At 34.3% G+C, this 15,257-nt stretch overlaps 1 protein-coding gene and 1 pseudogene across 2 annotated transcripts in view; one reads left to right on the top strand and one right to left on the bottom strand.

The window, feature by feature from the left end:
• The window catches only part of CADM2 (cell adhesion molecule 2), a 1,025,914-nt gene that overhangs the window by 208,619 nt on the left and 802,038 nt on the right, over positions 1-15,257 (top strand). The gene's annotated exons all lie outside the window — the stretch shown is intronic.
• LOC123784147 (large ribosomal subunit protein eL8 pseudogene) lies at positions 6,482-7,280 on the bottom strand (annotated as a pseudogene).

Genomic DNA, 15,257 nt, shown 5'->3' with positions numbered 1-15,257 from the left:
ATCTAGGGCCATACTAGGATAGTATTTTTTGTAATAAATTATGAGTAGTAGAAAATATTTAGAATGAGATACTATCGATTTCAAATCTATATACTGACATGTTTAGAAGATGGTTTTTGGATAGATTCCTTCCACATAGGCCTAGAAATTGACAACACATGGACAATGTATTGTCAAATATATGAAATTAACACCAAATGATTAAATATATGTAATAGAACCTAAAGTGCAAAAGAAAATTTGTTTTATATTTTGACTATATAACACTAAACCAGTCATCGTATTATGTTTAGATTATCTTTTCATTTAATAGGATGTTAAAATGACAAATTGAACAAATTCAGCCTCATTCATCTGAGAGGATTATTACTTTAGTACTTTATTCACATTTATAATCCTACAAATATTTACTGAGCACTTACTCTATGCAAAGCCATACTATGGGCACTAGGGATACCGAAGTGTAGAAAATACAGGGCTGGAAACACAGAAAAGTACATAAGAAATGATTCATTGATATTATAATATGTGGTAAAATATCTTTTTTATCTTACATTCTATCTAGCCTGTTGAGCAGGGAAAAAGTAAGTACAATACAGAGTATGTTGTAAGTGCCTCATTGAGAAGATGACTTTTGATACCTGAAGGAAGCATGAGTTAGAAGAGATTTTTTTCAGGCTGAAAAAAGGAGAAAAAGCCTACCCTACTTTTTCTTATTTGTCCACTTCTAAACAGTTAGATGTTATTTTTCTCTTAATTTAAATGTTTAATTTTCACTATTGCTATTTATAATTCACAAAGTTCTACAGGATTTGGAAAGTTCTACAGGATTTCTAAAGTACTATTAGAAAGCACTCCTCATATGACAGAGCTTGAAGAGAGACTGGATTGGAACAAAAGCTATGAGACAGAGAGAGACTCGCAGAGAGAAAGGTTGACCAATTGAGATCATGACAAACATGATCTTGAGTCAGAAAGAGTCAAAAGGCCAACATCGGGCAATATCTGTATAAAAATTTTAGGAACTGATACATGTACACTATTCTAAGAATAAAGAATGAGAATACAATTTAGGCTTCTAATACATAGTGCTATTTTTTTCTGATGTTAATCAACTTTTAATTTATTATACAATACTTCTCGAAATGTAATCCAGAAGAAAATTTTAGTTGAGTAGTGACAAATCCTTAGGGAATTTGTGATACTATTACTTCTAGGGTGTAAGTGATTAGCCCCTAACAGAGAATGTGATAGAAAAATTTCATGGAATTATGTAGTGGCAAAAAAGAGGATCTATGATTCATCTCTGAGGAGTTTGTGCGTAAGATGCACAGTAACCGAACAAATAGAGCAAAAATTTCCTTGAAAGCTTAAATGAATACAGCATTTCTGGATAGAAAAATTGATAATATAGGAATAATCTGATGATAGTTTTATGAAGGCAAAGTAGAATATGTATACAAATGAGCATGCCACATCCATTAAAAAGTCAAATAAATTGATATTTATAAGACTGAAATGCAACTGGAGTTTTTTAAAGGAAGTTCTCCAGAAAAACACATTTCATGGTTCTTTAATTCATACATTCAATTAATCAATAAAAATCTATCAACTAAATAGGAGGTACTTCCTCCATTTTGGCAAATGAGGTAAGAAAGATGAGTAAGATCCATCCATCTTCTGGAGCTTACCTTTCATTGAGATGAGAAAAAAATTGAACAATTATATAAATAATAAATAAAATTAGATATATATATATCATATGTACATAATATATATTCTTATATATATTAATAATATATCAATATTGCTGGGAAATAAAATGGTAAACTGAAGGCTAAACTGATGGCAGATTTGTAAGGAGAAACAGGATATATATATATATATATACACATACACACACACACACACATAGCTTCAAGTGTCTCACCCCAAGTACTTATTAATTGTAGTGCTTTTAATATATATCCACAATTTTTTGACACTGCTTCCTTCAGGGTGAGAAGCTTAATTCTCCTTCTCTTCAGTGAGGTCTGGATTTAGTGACTGACTTCTAATGGAGTCTAGAAAAAGAAGAATAATAATCTTATGCTGGAGAAACCTGGCAGATGCTACCTTAACCAAGACATCCAAATTAACCAGTAATGTCACATTGGTATCTGTAGCCGATAATATGTTAGGAAAGGAATTTCTCCTTTGTAGCATCCTACCCTAAAATCCATAACCCCATCTAAGCATAAGAAAACATTAGGCGATCCCAAATTGAAGGACATTCTACAAAATACCTGACTATTACTCTTCAAAAGTGTCAATGACAAGGAATTGCAGATTGTAAGAGACTAAAGAGATACGACAAATAAATGCAACATGGTATATTGGCTTGGACTCAAGAACATGAAATTTAATTTTGATTAATGTACTATTATTATGTAAGATCTAACAGGAGAAACTGGGATAAAAATATATGGAACCCTCTATACTATGACTGCACCTCTCTTGCAAACCTAAAATTACATCAAAATAAAACATTTTTAAAATGAAAGATTAAAAATACCAATTGTTTTTAGTTAAATGTTTTGAAAACCCTAATTCTCTGTATTTTTTCTTGTAAAGCTCTCATTTTTTAATCTGCAATGGAAATTTATCTTTCCCCAATAAATTTTATAAATATTATATTGCTATTTAGAAGTCATTTGATTTTAATTTTAGTGCTTAATGTTTAGACTGTATCATTAATTCTCATGCCCCCCAAATGAAGTGAATACAATTCAATTATGTAAAGTGTTATATGAAAATGGCTCTAAAAAGTATGCTATGTATAATTGCAATTTACACAAGATGCACTCTGAATCCTCCTTTCCAGATGATGTAAACAGAAATGATACTCTCAAATTAATACTTAGCTTTTCAGAGATTGCATCAGTGATGCTGGGGAAGGATTAAGGCATTAGAGGCTAAAATCTGTCAAGTGTGGTTATGCATCTGAGATTCACTTACTGAACCATGAACACACTTTTATTATTTTCCATGAAAAATTCACTTCTGTAAATGAATGCTGCATGTGATTATTAATACCAACAAAGATAAAAATAGAACATGTTTGTGCAACACATTCTGTTGTTCTTGTTTGTAATTGTGGTTCTGAAATATTATCCTATGAGAAAGCATGATAGGCTAATATCTTCTCCAAATTTATTTAAAGATTTCACAAAGAAAAAAAATAACAAGCAATATGTTCCATTTCCATGTCTTATGTAGCTGGGTTCTGGGAGAAGCCAGATGCACTGTAATTTCCATTCCTGAGACACTTTCTAACTTGCTGATGATTAGCCCAATCCCACAAGTGCCTTCAAAAAGCTCTTTCTGCTGAGACAGCTATTTGAATTAATGGTTATTTTGTGTATGTTTAGATTTGAAGATAATAAACCAATCGCTTCATAAATTTTACTATTTCATACAAAGTTGAACTATATCATGCCTATGAAAAGAGTAATATTTACTTATTAGATTTTAATACTACCTTATATTCTATAGATTGCAAAATCCATAATGTGAGGCCCAGTTTGCAGAACACAGTTTCAATAAGGAATGGGATATTTTTCTTATTATTATGACAGTGATGATACAGTAAGAGAATATTACAACTTAACGCAATCAATTTAATAGCATTTACTTATTGAGACCTGCATTTTAGAAAAAGTGAAGGCTGTGCCTTTATATGTAAAGTAATAGATGAGTTAAAATATGTCTTAGCTGGAAAAGAGGTATGAGAATAAAGAATAAAAACAGAAAAAAAATAGATGTTTGGGTGTTTAAATGACAGGATATGAATAAAACAATAAGTAGGCAACCTGAGGGTTAAGGGGTGAGTTGAGAAAGTAAAATGTCACAGAAGTGAAGTAATGGAAATGATTTAAGATGTATGTGTGAGAGGCAAACACCAGCAGGAATATTGAAAAAAATAGGAACTAAGAATGGTATTTGAATTTTTGATTGAGAGACTATAAATGACCTTTGGTACAGAATTTTAATAGATTCGTGAACATGTTTTCTAATGGTCAAGAAGCCTGTTAGTTTGGCAAGAAATGCAGAAGTAGGCAAGTCTTTTGGTAAGTGGGATAATTAAGAAAAGGATAGTTCTAATGCGAGCATCCCTTTAACTACAGATTACCTTTCAAGGCTGAGAAATGACCCAATATTTTATTTGATTGTTTTTTTCCTCTTTCTGTAATGAAAGTATGCCAATGTGTTTTGTTTCATTTTTCTTATTATCTCCAGTTCTTCAAAGTTGTTAAAATTCTACTTCGTACAAATTATAGTCTTAGGCGCTGTGGTGGTGCTAAATAAACAAGATATTTTCCTCTTCTTAGAAAAATACTAATTTTAAAAGCTGTTTAAGATGTAACAGCAAAAAGCATAGTGTAAAGAAGACCATGATCTAGAAAAACAGAACATAAAATAATTTCTTACAAGCACCCAGGAGGGGAAAACATCTCAAGAACCTGATTGAAATCAGATTGGTAAAAACTTTTAATGCTAAGCTGTAGAAAATGAAGTTTATTGTATAGGCAATAAGTGTACCATTTGTGGTCGTATCAACCCTTATTTTTATGTGTACATAGAGTATTAACAATTAGATCAGTCAAGAGAAACAGCTTACACTGCAATTCTTCACTAAGAGGTGGATGAGCTCTGTTCAGAGTTTTGGCGGTTTAAACAAAGGGAAAACAGGTGCTTTTGTGGCATCTTCAATAGTACTGTCTGACAGACTCAGCACGTTGACTTTGAAACAACCTTACGAAGTGCCAAAGCAGTAAGTCTCCTATAAGAGAAACATAATCCTGGCTCCAAGACGGATGACAGATAGGGTATTATTTTTGACATCCCAAGAGAATATAGTGGGAGTACTCTTCTGAATCTCAAGGTGGGAGAAAAGAACCCACAAGGGCTCTCTAGAGAAGATGCTCTATCTTTTTTTTTTGGCTAGGATAAATCTGGAGACAGTTCCCAGCAGTACTATGACTAATGTTCTTGGAAGGAATCATCTATATATTGATCCAAATAAAGAATATTTATTTTAAAATTGGCATCTGACTCCTCTTTCTGCTCCTCCAGAGAAAAAGGGGAAAATGTAGTGGTCCTTATTGAAAATAGGAGAATATGTTATCCAAAACACTTTACAGTCTTTTGTATTATCTAAATTTTGATATAAACCAGGAGTAATTAAAATATAATAAAATATGTTATTTTTTCTTATAATATGCAGTATAAACCCTTTATCCATAATAAACATTTTGAAAGGTAAATTCACATTATCAATATAAGTATATAAATAAGCTTATTTATAATAGTAATATATGACATATTTAGACATACCATGTCTACTCTGCACATTCCTCCCCCTAGTTATAATGCTGATATTTTCTTGACAAAATGAAAATGGAACACATTACTCTTGTTTTTGTATGATAAAACATGAATTTCCTCCACAAAGGAGCCTCTGAGGATTTGGTAAGAGTAGTTGAAGAGCTGTGAACTGCACTTAAGCATCTTTAAAATAAAAGTCTTTAATAAATGGGAGCCATTTGCTTCCAGCTGCTCTTAAGGATAGCAGCCCTCAAGGGGAGAAAATGCAAAAATGAATGGATGCTTAATAAATATTTGTTGAATTGAATTGAGTAAGTAATTGATTATTCTTCAACCACAAAAGACATTCTGGAGCTTTTAGAAGGAAGGTATCATGGCAATTTAGCTTGATCTATGTAACATTTATTAGAGTGCCCGGTAGGTAGAAAGGTCCGGCTGTGGTAAGACAGCATGCCTCAGAATGGGATTTGATAGGACACAGGTATTTGAATATGGTTGCAGGGACATAGTTGCTGGCAATATAGAAGATTTTTTTAAGGTTATCATTTTTTTAAAGATTTATTTATTTAAGAGAGAGCACGAGTGAGCATGAGCAGGCGGAAGGGCAAAGGGAGAGGGAGACAAGCGGACTCTCTGGTGAGTCCGGGGCCAGCGGCATGGGGCTTGATCCCAGGACCCTGAGATCATGACCTGAGCTGAACAAGAGTCGGATGCTTAACTGACTGAGCCACCCAGGCAGCCCAGAAGATTTTTTAAAGTACCTTTTTAAACTAGAATAAAAGGACACGGCAGTTGCTTACAATTAATAAATCCTTAGATTTGTTATGAATATTTTTTTTTCTCTTTCCCTTTGAGGGTGGGAAATGAGACAAATCCACAGAAATTCTTGTCTTGAGCATCTAAGAAAGAGTTTATAGTGGTGGAATGGTGCTACTGGTCACAAACGTGATTTTGGAGGGAAAAAAAAATTAGAATACTTCACAATCTAAAGTCCAGCCCCTAACAAGCATGCAGATAACATAATGACATTAGCAAACTACCCCTACTGTTTTTTGTTTTTTTTTAAAGAGAGCTTTTTATTACTTCTGTGTACAGAAAATTCAACAGCATACGCTTAGCCCAGTCTGGTGGCCAGTGCTTTGGCCTTCGCCTTTTCCAGTTTGGCAATGTAAGCCACTGGCTTTGGACCCAAGACATTGCCTCCATGGTGACAGCAGATCTCATCATCTCTGTCATTGTAATTGTTCTTGATAGCTTCCACCGGCTTAGCCAGAGCTCCTTTGTCTTCCAAGGTAACTTGTGTGACGGCAACAGTGGTGCAGGTCTTCTTGTCCACCAGACTCCCCAGCCTGGCCTTCCCCCTTGATAATGCAGTAGAGAGCCCCCATTTGACCACACAGAGCAGATAGGAAGAGAACCAGCTCAGTGGGATCACCTCATGTGCAATTACCACCAGCTGAGCTTTCTTCTTTTCCCCCAAGGTGGTGACAGTATGAACCCCAGCTTGAAGCACAGGCGGCCTCTTAGTACCTTTGCCAGAAGCTTTCTTCTTTGTCCAAGCCAACAATCTCTGCTTCTTCTCTTGCTTTGTCTCTGGTCTGTATTTGTGGGCCAGCTTAAGCAGCTGAGTAGCTGTTTGGTGGTCCAGGCCTGGGGAAACTGGTTAATCAGAGGGGGGAAACACTTTTAGACATTTATAGAGAATAGCCGTTTGCCTCTGTAGCCAGATATAGTGGGGCCATTTGACAAAGCAGGAGAGTTCCCTTTTGGGCTCAATGTAATGTCCAATGCCAAAATTTTGGGGCCTTTTCTCATACAGGGGACTGACCGCCTTCTTGGCCTCCTGCTTCTTCACAACAGCAGGGCAGAATCACCTTCTTCCCCTTAGCCTTCTTTCCTCTCAGCATCTTGGATGGCTGGAGGAGAGAGTATAAACCCCTTTCTTAAGAATCTTCAATTAAAAAAATCCTAATAAAAAGAAAAATCTGTAGATACATCATTACCTCCAGGCATGTTCTTTCATTATATTTATCATAATTTATATCTTTATGTGGTTTAATGGCTGCCCACAGAAACATGTAATCTATGCTTCTCAACCATAGCACAATTAAGTTTTGGGGCTGGATCTTCCTTTCCTGAGGACACTCTTGTCCATCTTAGGATGTTAGCAGCGTTCCCAGCCTATACTACACCGGATGCCAGTAGTAGACCCTCCCTAATCCTGACAATCAAAAATGTCTCCAGATGTTACCAAATGGCTCCTAAGGGACACCAACTAGGCTAACTGATAAGTTACATGTATGTAGTTCTGTGTGTATACTGTAGAGCTAAAAAGACTGACACTTTCTATGAGTATATTTAAGGAAGGTGAGGTTTCTTTGCTTTAATATACTTTGAAAAATTAAATTCTAATTATGTTAGTATTTGTTGAATGACTACTATATGAGGTGTCTTCTTATGTTCTCATAAAATAATGCAAGTGCCTTTTACAAGGAACAGCAATTAAATGTAAGCACTGAACTAGAGTCTTTATACACATTATTTCATCCTAAAAAAAAAAAGATGTATGGAATTTACATCTCACAGTTAAGGAAATTAGTGTTCTAGGGACTTAACGTTGTCTAAGGTCACACAGCTAGAACCTAAAGTCAGCTCCTTATTAAAACAGATAGCTTTTCTTTGTAGTATAGTGAAATTGCATGGCTTAGCAAGCTGGAAGAAAATATTCTATCATATTTATGTTTTATAGGCCACCAATATAATATTTAACCTGCTATTGTCTTAAAGATTTCCCAATAGTTTGAGACTTTCTATTCATTGAAATTTTAAGACAATGTAATATTAATAATTTTTCTAAATGTTTTTAGGTTCCTTTTGAGAGTTTTTCCAATAATAAAACTCAGATACAAAATAGAAATGTCTCATCATAAATTTTAAGAACCTCTTTACTAAAACTATATTAAATTTGTTATTTGAAGGAAAATATTGGGTTATATTATTCATTTGTAATTTTGTTTCTTTGTCATTTAGTAAATGCTTAACATGCTGATTTATGAACTTTCTCTTGCCTGAAAGAGCCAAGGTAAATTGCAATTGGCAGCTCTGTAAAGGAGTCTAAATTATTTTCTTTCATGAGTAATATGAAAAATTGAAGTGTAATTGATGTTCATTAAAAACCAATGTGGATTTTTATAAGTACAGAAATAGAAACTCTTGTCTAAAAAATAGTAGTTGAAAAAAGTAATTTTAGTGGATTTTTAAAGAGCATAAACATATCCTTTCACCAAATCTCTACAGACCTTTAGGCCTTTGTGGAGTATCTTTGTATAGATATATAAAGTAATTGTCATATTTCATTGAAATATCATGAATTTTTTTTTTTACATTTTAACATATCTGTATTGTGAAGCATCTTGAAATCCCTAGTGTATCAGAGTTAAATTGGTGGTATTTTTCTCTTACATAAAATAATGATGCTAGTTACAATTGATGTTTATATTCAATAATTTATAAAATTTAATGAGATATTTCAAAACATGTCAATGCTTAAAATTTTGATTCTAGAAATTTTAATTCATATGTTAAATAGTTTAGATAATGGCATTAATTGCTAATTATAATTTCTATTGGCTATGATTTAATTTCTATAGCAGAAGCCTCTGAAAGACACATATTTCTAAAATATTTTCAGCATAACTATTCTTTGCTGTCATTAAAAAAAATTATTTGTTCTTTGTTTTTGTCTTAATGTTATGTGTATACACAAACTATTTTGTAAGATAGCTGATAAACCTTTTCAGAAATGCATGTTTAAGTAACCACAAAATTACTATATATCTATCAGATAGGTTTATCAGTTCCAGTTGTGCATTTTGGCTTATAGTAAGTACAGAAAATATATTTGTTAAAATATGAGCATGATAATTTTAAAGAGTATGATTACTTCTGTATTTGCTCAAGATATTTTCTGCTGATTGCTTTTTTTATAATATAGGTACAGGGATTTATTATATTGTTATATAGTTCATATAGTCAGACTTTATTTTCAGAATAGATGGAATTCAATATATGCATTTCTTTTTTTCGTGTTTGTATGCTCATAAAAATATCCTGTACATGTCAATCAGTATAACCTAGTTTGAGCAAAAATATTATTGTAGGATTACATTTGGTTATCTGTCTTTTTCTAAGCATGAAAAGCCCTTGATATTATATCTTTAAAGCAAGCATTTTAAAAACGAAGAGCAAATAGACAAGGGTTTCGAAGTTTGCATCTGCTGATGCAGAAAGTTAGCTATTAATATTACATATATTCAAACTAATCACAATTTATGGAATTAACTGTAAGTGAAACCATGTAGAATAGCATTTCATGCATTTGGTTTCTTGTGACTTGAAAGGGAGTTGTTTTCCTCTGACAGATTACAGAGGATTTGGTATCAACTTTCCATTCCTCAAATTTAGGTTGAAAGTTTTTTTTCTTTTTCTAAGTGACAAGTGGAAGGACCCTGAACCTTGGATAAATCATTGTGCATCTCATAATCTAAAGCTAAAGCAACTGAGGGATTTGAAACAATTATTTAGGTCATTTAAGTTCCAATCATTAGCTCATTTTGATAGAAAAAAATCTATCATGCTTTAAGAGGACACATAAATAAATTGATATGCATTTATGTTCTGAAATAAACAGTGCACAACACTTGTTAGGTATTACTTTGCCTGTCCTCCGGAAGCTTACTATTTTAACAGCAAACGCATGGATGTGCTTAGACACAGATAACTCTGGATAATTTAAGTAAATGCTGGTGGATTTGAAACAACACATATTTACTTTTTCATAATTTCTGTGAGTCAGGAATCTAGGCAAGTCTTAGCTGGGAACTCTGGTTTAAAGCCTCTCCCAAAGCTGTAATCAAGGTGGAGATTGGTTGGGGCTCTAGCCATCTCAGGGCTCAACTGAGGTCCATGTCCAACTCACTCTCTCACTTGACTGTTGGCACAAGCCAGGTCCTTGATGACTGTTGTCTGGAGATATCAATTCTTTATTGGGCAGTTCACATATGGCAGCTGATTTCCCTAAGCAAAAGCAAAAGAGAGCCCGAGAGAGTGAGCAAGACAAAAGCCAGAATCTTTTGTAACCTAATCTTGGAAGTGACATCCTGTTACTTATATTGTATTCTTTAGAAATGAGTCCCTAGGTCCAGACCACACTTGAAAGGAGAAGATTACAAAAAGGTATGAATATTCAAAGGCAAGGATCATTGGGGGTCATTTTAGAGGCTGCCTACCACAGCATCACCAGCTCTCAGTAGGATTCCTGTTTGCTTCTAAAGCTGAAGTTTTTCTTCTTTTCTTTTTATGGTTATGCATTTTTTTCCCCTAATAAATTTCTTTTGTTTTTTGCTTTCACCACATCTTTTTTCTATCTCCTGTGAAGTGTTATAACCACTCTTCTCAATCATCTTAAACGCGAAACTTCACAGGCACATTTCATGTGTTGAAATTTATGCTGTTCGCCTTATGCAAAGTGTTGTATCTGAATGCCATGGCTGTGTTGTGTGTGGTTGGATTTAAAATGAATTAAGGAAATTAATTAGTGAAATTTGCCTATGAAATTATATTATTCCCCAAATTCACACAAAATCAGTGGCTGCAGAAACTTCAAAGAAAGGTGATAATTTTGAGTAGGGCATTTTTAGAGAGGGCAGAGAACAAGAAGTGGTGGGAGCGTATTGAGCAAATTAATGTACGGCAGATCTGAGTCACCAACTGTAACAAGGGAATGTGTCCTCCTATGTGCTGCCATCCTCAACTTGTAGAATGCAGTGATTATTATTTCTTACCAGCTTCCATAAGTTTTAATTTCCCCTGATGAACTAGGATTTATTGTTCTCATAAAGTTTTCTTAATAAACGCAAAGAGATTGGTAACTGCGCCAATTAATTAGTCAAGTACATATAAAATCCCTAGTGTTTATTTAACTTGATCTTTAAAAAAGAGTCAAAAGACAGATATGTAAAGAGCTAAAATGTGTTATCAGCTTTTTTTTTAATTTCAAATTTTATTTTTAGAAAAGAGAAATGTATAGGTTATTGTGCTTTGTAATCAATATAGATAAATGATATTTTATGGGCAAAATATATCTAAACAGTTAGAAGTCCTTAGACTAGATATAGGCCAGGAAGCTAATAACTATCTTTGTAAAATTAATAGCTACATGAAGTTCCATTCTTCTAGAGTTACCTACTACTTTCTCTTTATATAACCTAATGCAAAGTCTTGCTCTGTCTCACATTGTCTTTTACTCATATACTTTTAGATAGATCATACCTTATTTTTGAGTCACCAACAGCAAGCAACTCACTTTTACAATGAATACACACATTGCTGATTAATAATCTTATAATAGATTAGATTAAATATAACAGTAGCAAACATTTATTTAGTATTTATTATGTGACAGAAACTTTTTTGTTGCCTAACAATATTAATATATTTAATCTTTAGTACAATGTTTTGACAAAAATACTCTTTATAATCCCCACTTTTCAAATGAAAAAACTGACAAGCCAGCAAGTTATTTGCCCACAACTGGACCATAAACCGATAAACTTTGGTCCCATGTTTGTGCTCTAAGTCAATTGTAGTTTAATTACATCATAGGATCTGATAAAAATCAATGACCCTGAATAAAAGCACCATAAAGGCAGAGGCTTTGTTTTATACTCCACTATATATCCAAATAGTTACTGAGTGAATGAATGGGTAATAAATGAATGTATACATATGTTACATGGCTAACCAGGGTATAAGATATTACTAAATTCCAAAAGCCTAAATGATGATTCACGTTTCCCAAACACACAGCATCAGAAAAACTGTTTTGTTAATTCCTGGAAGTGTTTATCTGGACCTAATGGAAAACCTGCGATCTCTGGAAGGTGTGCACTTGCAAGGCCACCAGATGCCTGGTAAAGAAGAGATACTTTTGTATAGAGAATCAGATGAAGCAGCTATTTTTCACTAACTACACGAAGCCCATCTAACTTTGTTGTCACAATGTCTCATAAACCCGATTGTTCGTATAAAATGGAATTGTACGTGTAAAATGATATATTTATTGACAGCTTATAATAAATCATTTGTAATGAGAGAAAAATACATCCCATGGTTGAGCATAAGAGCAGAAATTAGAGGCTCGTCAAATCAACTTCCGGGTGTGCTAGATGGCACAATTACAATGCGCAAAATTGAATCTTCAAGGTCTGAAGTAGTTCTTTGCTGGGAAATTCTAATGCTTCTTGCTCAACTTTTAAACAGAAGTCTTTTAGAATTCAATTATTTGGTAAAAACAGCACTTATCTTCCCATTTTTCTCAATAGTGTATTTCTATGTGTCCTGTTGACATTAAAATAAACTTGTTCAGGAAACTCCAGTTTTTTTTATTGTTCTCCTTGGGTGTTGACAAGAGCTCATCCTCAGTCATCACAAAGAGAACACACTGAGCACCTGGCATGTGCTAAATGCCTTGCTGCATGCTAAGAAGTGGGTTGCCAAGAAGTGGAGTAGGAAGGAAGCCCAAACAGCTCTAAAAGTGGAAATGTATATCAAAAGTTTCAAAATAAGTGTGTACATGTTTTAGAAAGTGAAAGAGTGGATACTAATGTGAAATGGGAAAAGGTGGAAATATTTGTGAAGGAGACGGGGAGTATAATTTTTATCATGCCCTTAACATGTTGATAGGACTGACATGAAGCAGGAGAAAAGGTGGAGAGAAAAGTGGCCAGTAGGTAACCATAGGATCTAACTTACTATATGGTTCATGCTGGAGAACAGACAGTTAAGACAGGTCTTTTTCTGAGGGCTGTAAAAAGACCAAATTTGACTTCAATGTGTAAGACAACAGAGAACCTTAATAAGTTCTTTTAAGATGAAAGTAGCATTTAAGGAGCTCAGTCTGACAGGATAAAGAATGATGGATTGTTAAGTAGCACAATTAAGAAATGGAGAAACTCTCTGGAAAGGGAGATGCTTCAGCTTTTTATGGTCAAAGTAAGAAGGGTTTGAGGATACAGAATTTATGATAGTGTAAAGAAGTTCGGCTATACCTCCAGGAAAGTTGATATTGCAAAACAGGTATTAAAATACCAGGTATACTTGGTAGAGATGAGACATATTCCATAGGATATGGGACTTTGTAAATTAGTTGTATTACTCTTTTTTTTTTTTTTTTGAACTGGATAGAGGAAAGGTGATATCAAGGGTATGATTACTCCCTTTCCTTGTTCCAATGTACACCTTTATGCTGGTGGTGCTAGATTTTGAGCAGCAGACCTACCCATAATAATGGTCAAAGCTTGTTTAACAGTTTATACTTTACTATACAAAGAATTTATACTTTTCTCCAAAATCTGCTTCTCCTTACATGACAGAATTTCCTGGTATCCTCGTCCACCTGTTTCAACATAAGAACTTATCAATTATCCCCATTATTCCCATGTTTCTCTCAAGCACTAGTATCCCTACTCCACAACCCTCCATTGCATTGCCACTTTCCTTGTCTGGACCCTCACTCTTTCCAACCTAGACTAATACAGTAGCTCTCTGACCTCCTTCCTCACTTCCAGTCTTTTCCTACTCCAGCACATTCTCCAATTGCTCTATATCACAGATCTGATTATGCTATGCCCAACTTACAAAATTTGTCACCCTCTTGTCCATAGAACAATTCCCAATTCCCTTAAAAAGGTCATAAAATACCTTTTTAACATTTCATATTTTCAACACATGCATTCACTGAACACCTAAAATGTGCCACACACTAAGTACAAGAGCTCTGGAAAGCAAAAGTTGACATTGTACCTACCCCCATGGAACATCAAATACAGCGGAGGACAGCTACTAATCAAATAATTACACCAAAAATGTAATATTGCAGCTCTATAAAGTATTGATGAGGAGTTTTTGAGATCATATAATAGGGATTTCACCCAAGCAGGGAAGTCAGAGAAGACTCCCTATGGAGGTAGTCCAGGAACTAACATCTGGAGGAAAGGTTGTGAAAGGAGAGAGTACTAGGATTATCATAAGGTAGGCTTCCAGGGGGGAGAGCACTTGCAAAGTCCTGCTGCATGCAGAAATATGCTGGGTAGGAGGGACTTCAGAATTTTCATTTAGTCTGGACCAGAGAGACTATGGGGCAGAATCAAAGTAAGGCTCAAGAGAGGAGAATAGAACACACAGGGTTTTGTAGACTAGTGTGTTTATTCTGAACCATTGAGAAACTAATGAGAGGCTTTGTGTAGGAGAGTGGCATGATCAGAAATGCATTTAGGAAAGAACAAGTATGGTGGGTTGACAGGGAATGATCAATCTGGGCAAAGCATATAAGCCATTGAGTGTTTTGCTAGGACAGATATGATGACAGTGGTGATCTTGAAGATCTAAAAAGAAAGAAGTTATTGTCTGATGACTGAAATGTAACAAATGCCTATATTTGACTATAGTGTGGAATGAAGAATATAAACAGTAGAAATAAGGATTAAAACAATAAGGAGACAAAATGAAGAGGACTAGGAAGTTAGACTGTCATAGAGGCTGTGGCAGAAAGATATCTACGCTTGTTATGGAATATTTAGAATCCTCATGCCTTAGAACCACCATGCTTGCTACATAAGAATCAGTTTTCTCAGCAGCTCTGCCATACAGTTTAAGAAGCTACATGATCCCAGTTTTCCAGGAGGCATCATATCGCATTTTCTTGAAGTTTCATCTGAGAACTACCTGCATTGGCAACACCAAACATAAATAAAAATATATTGAAAACAGAAACAGACCACAGGTTCTTCTTCTTGATGGAATCTAAACTTTCAGAAACAGTGAGAAACATA

Source organism: Ursus americanus, chromosome 4 (assembly GCF_024610735.1).
Source record: "Ursus americanus isolate L20-20 chromosome 4, mUrsAme1.1.p, whole genome shotgun sequence".
Classification (NCBI taxonomy): domain Eukaryota; kingdom Metazoa; phylum Chordata; class Mammalia; order Carnivora; family Ursidae; genus Ursus; species Ursus americanus.
The sequence above is the reverse complement of the archived record's forward strand: the minus strand, read 5'-3'. Positions and strand labels throughout refer to the sequence as shown.